Genomic DNA, 6,000 nt, shown 5'->3' with positions numbered 1-6,000 from the left:
TGGTTTTATGGATTATTGCAGCAGTGCTATCTTTACATTATATTGGTTATACATTTATGTATGGTTTTACAGTCTTCTATACTCCAGGCTATATGGTATAGTGTAAGTTGCTTATAGTATAGCTCTCAGCTCCGAATGCACAAATGGCATTGTCGAGTGCTATATAATAATTGGATTGATCGTGTTAGTTAATTATGGTGTTAATATGATAATGATATATAATAACATATAATAATATTATAGCTCTTTGTAGTGCGAAGATCTCGTAACATGGTTTCTAAGCTTTGGTTAGTGAATGTCATGATTATTTCCATTTAGGGATATTCCAAATAGTTAGACAGTTGTTTTAATTCCTTATGGTTACAAGGTTCTCGTACTTCGAGTTTGGTTGGTTGATAAAAGTAACATGCAGTAATAATAGTCGATAAAACATACGGACGTTCCGGTCGGATGTTACAGTAACCATGCTGGGTGCTTTCCATTTACTGACTCAAGTCGACTTGTGTCGCTATTTCTGTTGTATTCCTTTGCCCAGATTGACCGGATACATCAGAAATAGCGACACAAGTCGATTTGAGTCAGTAAATGGAAAGTACCCACTGAGATTAACAGAGAGTTCAGTGGTAGGGGCATGGTGTAAAAATAAGAGGTGGACCGACTTCCCTATACTTCCTTTGTGTGGCAGAGACGAGTAAGATCTCCAACGCCTGGCTTTTCGTAATACTAGCTAGGTTGGAGCGTCGATGTGACACCTAGGCGGCCACGCACCGAAGGTGGCCCATTTCCGACCTGACACCTAGGCGGCCATGCACCGAAGGTGGCCCACAATCGTGTGCCAGGTATGAAGTTAGGCGCGCTCGCAGAGTATATATAGATATACTCGTTCGATCGAGCAAGTGGTTGCCAATCGCATCCTTGTCCCCGCTCGCACAGATGTTTCCAGGAATACAAGAATTGGGATTTTTTTTGTTTCAATTACGAATGTCAGCAAATAAATGTATCTCCAGATTTGATAATTTTGGATTCAATTAGCGGACGCTGAACCAAAATAATTAACCATTTCCAGCCCGAATACTTTTTTTTTTTTAATAAATATCATCTTTTTATTGATATGAAAATATGTGACGCCTGGTGTTCTCGAATATTTGTACACGCAGTCTATGGAAAAATATACGCAGCCAGTTCGATAACATTTATGCAAAATATGCAATGGGCAAGTGGTTGGGGGAAATTTTTTTTTATCGAACTGAATCTTCCAGAGAATCATCAGCGAATTCCAAGCAAGCTCCATAAACATACCGATCAAACGCGCGATCACGGACGTAGCTGTGGTGTGGCTGAGTGCATACCATATGAGGATGAATTTTCAATCACAGGTTTTTGCGCGAAGTTTTCCTGTATTTAAGTTAATTACTGCTGCCTTTGCTATAATACTGCATTCAAGTCTTAAACAAAACACTAAAAAAAACAAAATGTTAGATTGAGCTTAAAATTTAAGCCGGAGTTACATAAACTAAGATAATTACAAGTGCAACATTGTAAATATTGTACATTTATTGTTCATCTAAATAAATATGGTTTCCACCTCAAAAAAAAAAAAAAAAAACATGAGGATGGAGTGATGCGGGACACGGGTTCGATCGCAGTTCACTCTTTTCTTCTTTTTTCTTCTTAAATTCAATCCCGGCTTTTTTTTGTATTTTCGGAGAGAAAAAACAAATGAAAGAAAGAAAATTTCGAGAGTCGGTCGATTTTTTCCTTCTTTCCTTTTGCTTTCTTTTTGCTGAGCCCACCTTTTTTGTAGTGGGGGTAACCCAGAAGAAAACAAATAATTGAAACAATAAAATTCCGAGAGTGAATCGATTTGTTCCCCATTTTTGGCGCCTCTTTTTTTTACTTAATCCCCGCCCCTTTTTTATTTCGGGTAACTCAGAAGAGGGAAAGTAAATGAAAGTGAGAGTGGACCGATTTTTTTTCCTTACAATTTTTTTTATTTCATATTTTTACTTAATCCCGCTTTCTTTTTTGTATTTTTGATAACCGAGAAGAGAAAAAAGGAATGAAAAAAAACAATTCCGAGAGTGTGTAGATTTTTTTCCACTTTTCGTTTTTTTTCTGTTTCTTTATTTGGTAACCCAGAAGAGAAAAATTTCAGCTATCTCTCTCGCAATCATGTGTCGGCTGATCAATCCTTGCGTGCTCTTAGTAGAGAACATATATATATATATATATATGTCGGGGTGAAGCCTCGGAAAGGCGGAGAGGATGTAGGATTTGCTTTACGTGGATTGGTCATAGTAAAAAGCGCGATGATCCCAACACGTCCGGTCAATTCGCTTGCTTTTCCGTGACTGTCGATTTCATCCAAGCGTTGTTATAAACAAACCATTTGTTTGTTCTATATTCAAAGCATGTTGAATAACGCTTAACGCTTGATACGGCGGACTCATCAAAGTTCAAGTTTCGAATTCACTTGATGATGCATCCTCTTTATTCTTCTCCGACACGGCCATCCTGACAAATCACATGTTGGGATCATCGCGCTTTTCACAATGAGCAATCCACGTAAAGCAAATCCTACATCCTCTGCGCCTTTCCGAGGCTTCACCCCGACATATTATATTTAAGCTTTGTGCGCATGACCCGGAACACTCTTGCTATACGGAGGGTAGAGAGATGGGGAGAAATAGAAATCCTTCACGAGCTTTGACTCGAGACATAAAATAATCTAATAAATTGGTAACTGATAAAAGTTAGTAAAGTAAACTACGGGCATAGAAACTAAGTCACAATATATGAATAATTAAGAGTGTTGAATCTTCGAAGGAGTAGAAGAGATCTGTGAAGCAATAGCTTTGATTGTTGATTCTCTTATTTCTAGGTTAGTACGACACGCGCTCACTAGGTAAATATGGTAATTAGGTAATTAAATGAATAAATCTCTTGTTTCTAGACAAATCTAATCGTGCGGCTTCTACTGATTATTATCCATCCTTACATATATATGTCGGAGTATCACAAATCTCGTTAAATAATTCCATTACGTAATGTATGAAGTGAATAAAAGGATATTTCTTTTGAATATGAAACTAAACTAAATGAGCGTCAAGCGTTATTAGCAAGCTAAGAGTATAGCTGAATGACTGAATCTTAGCAACAAACAAATGGTTTGTTTATAACAACGCTTGGACGAAATCGACAGTTGCGGGTTAGCTAGAGAGCATACCAGACGTGTCGGGATCGTCACGCTAAATATGAATAATCAACGCCCAAAAGAACGCTTTACATCCTTTCCGCCTTTCCGAGGCTTAACGCCGACATATATATATATATATATATATATATATGTCAAATTGCACGAAATTTAACTCACTGACTGCCGCAGTGACACGGTTAAATACAGTTTTATTGCATGTGCAGATCAATGATACAATATTCAGATATCGGTGTACTGATCTAGAACGTCGTCTCTCGGTCGTGGTCCCAAAAGAAGTGTCCAAAGCCTCCTTTGTTTCCACATCCAAAAATCGCCGTCCCTCCGTCGCGCAAGCCATTCGTTGTTTTTACCCTCCACACCACCCGTAAGGGGGTGAGTCTGTTCCCAGAATGCACTCATAAGGCGCAACCTCTTCTGCCATAGAGCCCGATCCCTTGGCGCCTCGCACTTGAGTTTGCATAAGCATCGGCCGGGAATCGAGAACACTGTTTGGACGCAGCGTCGCTTGAAAATCTCGAACTCCTTGGCGATGCGACAAATATATACATATATATGTATACAATATATATATATAATATTGTAACAACGGGGGAAATTAAGAAAGGACTAAGAGAATCAAAGGGTTCTCTGTGCGATTTAAGCGAACATCGAGCCAAAGAAGTCTCACAAAACAAGGAATATTTTAGAAAGAAGATGGATGTATTTGGTCACGAAGTTCTCTTTTTAAAGTCTAGAGACTGACTGTTTTTACAATAATATTTGTTGACCAGCAATCCTATTCATTTTAAGACATTTGAAAGCTTCAGTGTAAGATGACTACTAGATCAGATGCAGACTACTGAGCAGATGCCCGAGCACTAAATTCAAAACCCCAAAAATCATTATATTCAGTGTTTTTCACAAAGGTGAGTGTAAAGGGTGAGTTGGTGAGTTCTTCATGAGATTCCTTGGCCGAAGACACATTGGAACACCTCGAAGAAGGAACTCGAGAACAGATCGCGTCAGGATGCTCCGGAAAGGCAGGAGACAGAAGGGATCCCAGTGGAAGAAATTTTCTGGCGTTCAAAGTTCTTGTGGGGATCAAGACAAGGACAGGTGAACCGGCCCCGGGGTTTCCTCCGGACACAGTACACCCTAGAGTTGGGAGGACAAAAGTGAGAGGAAGCGGTTTCCTAATTCGCTAAGCGAATTTGGGGGAAAAAAACGCGATTGATTGGATTTAGTACTCATTCAATAGAAAGAAAAGGAACGATCTTATCTGAATATCCGGAAAATCCAGGCTAAGGCCGAACAAATAGCACAGCTGGAGGTATCATCAGGAACAGGTAAAGGCGGCAGATTCGACGGGGAAAATCTATAAAAAATAAAAGAAACTGACATATTGGTTAGAAAAATAAGAGAGGATCGCGAATACATTGCAGAACCGAAGCACTCTTCAAGCCAAAGAAATCGATGTATCAAAATTTCCCGTATCGAACAACAACAAATTAACCTTAACCCGTCAACGAACTTTCTAACCTTCATGGAAGTTACAAAAACCTCGCCCTTGACTGATAAGGAGCTAAACAATCCAGATGAACGACTTTGGATTTGGTACGAGGGGAACGTCTAATTTTAAAAACAACATCGTTAATCCGATCAACAATAAAATAAGGACCTTCCCAATTACTCTGGAGTTTGGGACAACGCCCTTGTTGTCGACGAGGTTGAAATAACCAAACGGAATCTCCCTTTTTAAATTTTAAATTTCTAGCTCTGATGTCATAACGATCCTTAGTCTTATCGGAGGCCATACGAATTCTTTCCCTAGCAAATTCATGAACCTCGTCCAATTTTTGACGGAAAACGGAATTAAAAATCACCTGGGACGAAGCCACGGAAGGATTGACGCCCTTTTCTAAATCTAACGGAAGTCGAAGGTCCCGACCTGTCAACGTCATAGCTGGAGAAAAACCGGTAGTGTCGTGAATTGCAGAGCGATACGATAAAAGAAATAAGGGAATCCACTCATCCCAATCTTTCTGATCCTGATCAACGAAAGAAAAAAGATAACGAAGAAGCGTCCTATTCAATCTTTCTACCATTCCATCAGACTGAGGATGCAAAGCGGTGGTGCGAGTTTTTCTAATCCCTAAAATTTGAAAGAACTCCTTCATCAAATTCGACTCAAAATTTCGACCCTGATCTGTGTGTAATTCTAGAGGAGCTCCGTAACGACAGACGAATTCACGAACGAAAACTCGAGCAACGGTGCTAGCTTCTTGATTCGGAATTGGGACTACTTCTAACCACTTTGTAAAATAATCTGCTATCACCAGGGCATACCGATATCCTGACCTAGAAGGAGGAAGAGGGCCTAGGATATCCATTGCGACTCTTTCAAATCGAGCTCCTACGTTATATATTTGAAAAGGACTCTTCCCTTTTTCACGAGGTCCCTTCTTGGCTAAACAAACCGTTCAAGTTCTGCACCAATTTTCAACGTCAGCTCGGCAGTGAGCCCAAAAATACCTTTCTCTGATCCTACCTAAAGTCTTATTAGAAGCAAAATGGCCATCGACAGGTGAATCATGAAAGCTTGACAAAATCTCGGCGATATTTCTCTAGGAACCAGAAGCTGCCAACGTATCGACCTGGAGTCAGGTGATTCCCATTTCCTATAAAGCAACTGATCGAGGAGAAACAAGGAGTCCCACTGCGCCCAGTAAATTTTCAAAGACTGACTCATAGATGATACTTCTTCCCACTGAGGCCTGACTCCTGTGGATTGCCAATTCCGAACT

At 39.9% G+C, this 6,000-nt stretch overlaps 1 long non-coding RNA gene across 1 annotated transcript in view; it reads right to left on the bottom strand.

Moving 5' to 3' along the window:
* Nucleotides 1-322: 322 nt before the first annotated feature.
* The window catches only part of LOC124301972 (uncharacterized), a 50,171-nt gene continuing 44,493 nt past the window's right edge, over nt 323-6,000 (bottom strand). The window contains exon 4 of the long non-coding RNA XR_006907601.1: nt 323-474. This is a non-coding gene — a long non-coding RNA (uncharacterized LOC124301972). The remainder of the gene's footprint in view (nt 475-6,000) is intronic.

The sequence above is a fragment of the Neodiprion virginianus genome, chromosome 4 (genome assembly GCF_021901495.1).
Source record: "Neodiprion virginianus isolate iyNeoVirg1 chromosome 4, iyNeoVirg1.1, whole genome shotgun sequence".
Lineage (NCBI taxonomy): Eukaryota > Metazoa > Arthropoda > Insecta > Hymenoptera > Diprionidae > Neodiprion > Neodiprion virginianus.
Note: the sequence above shows the minus strand (reverse complement) of the source record. Positions and strands in the feature narration are given on the sequence as shown.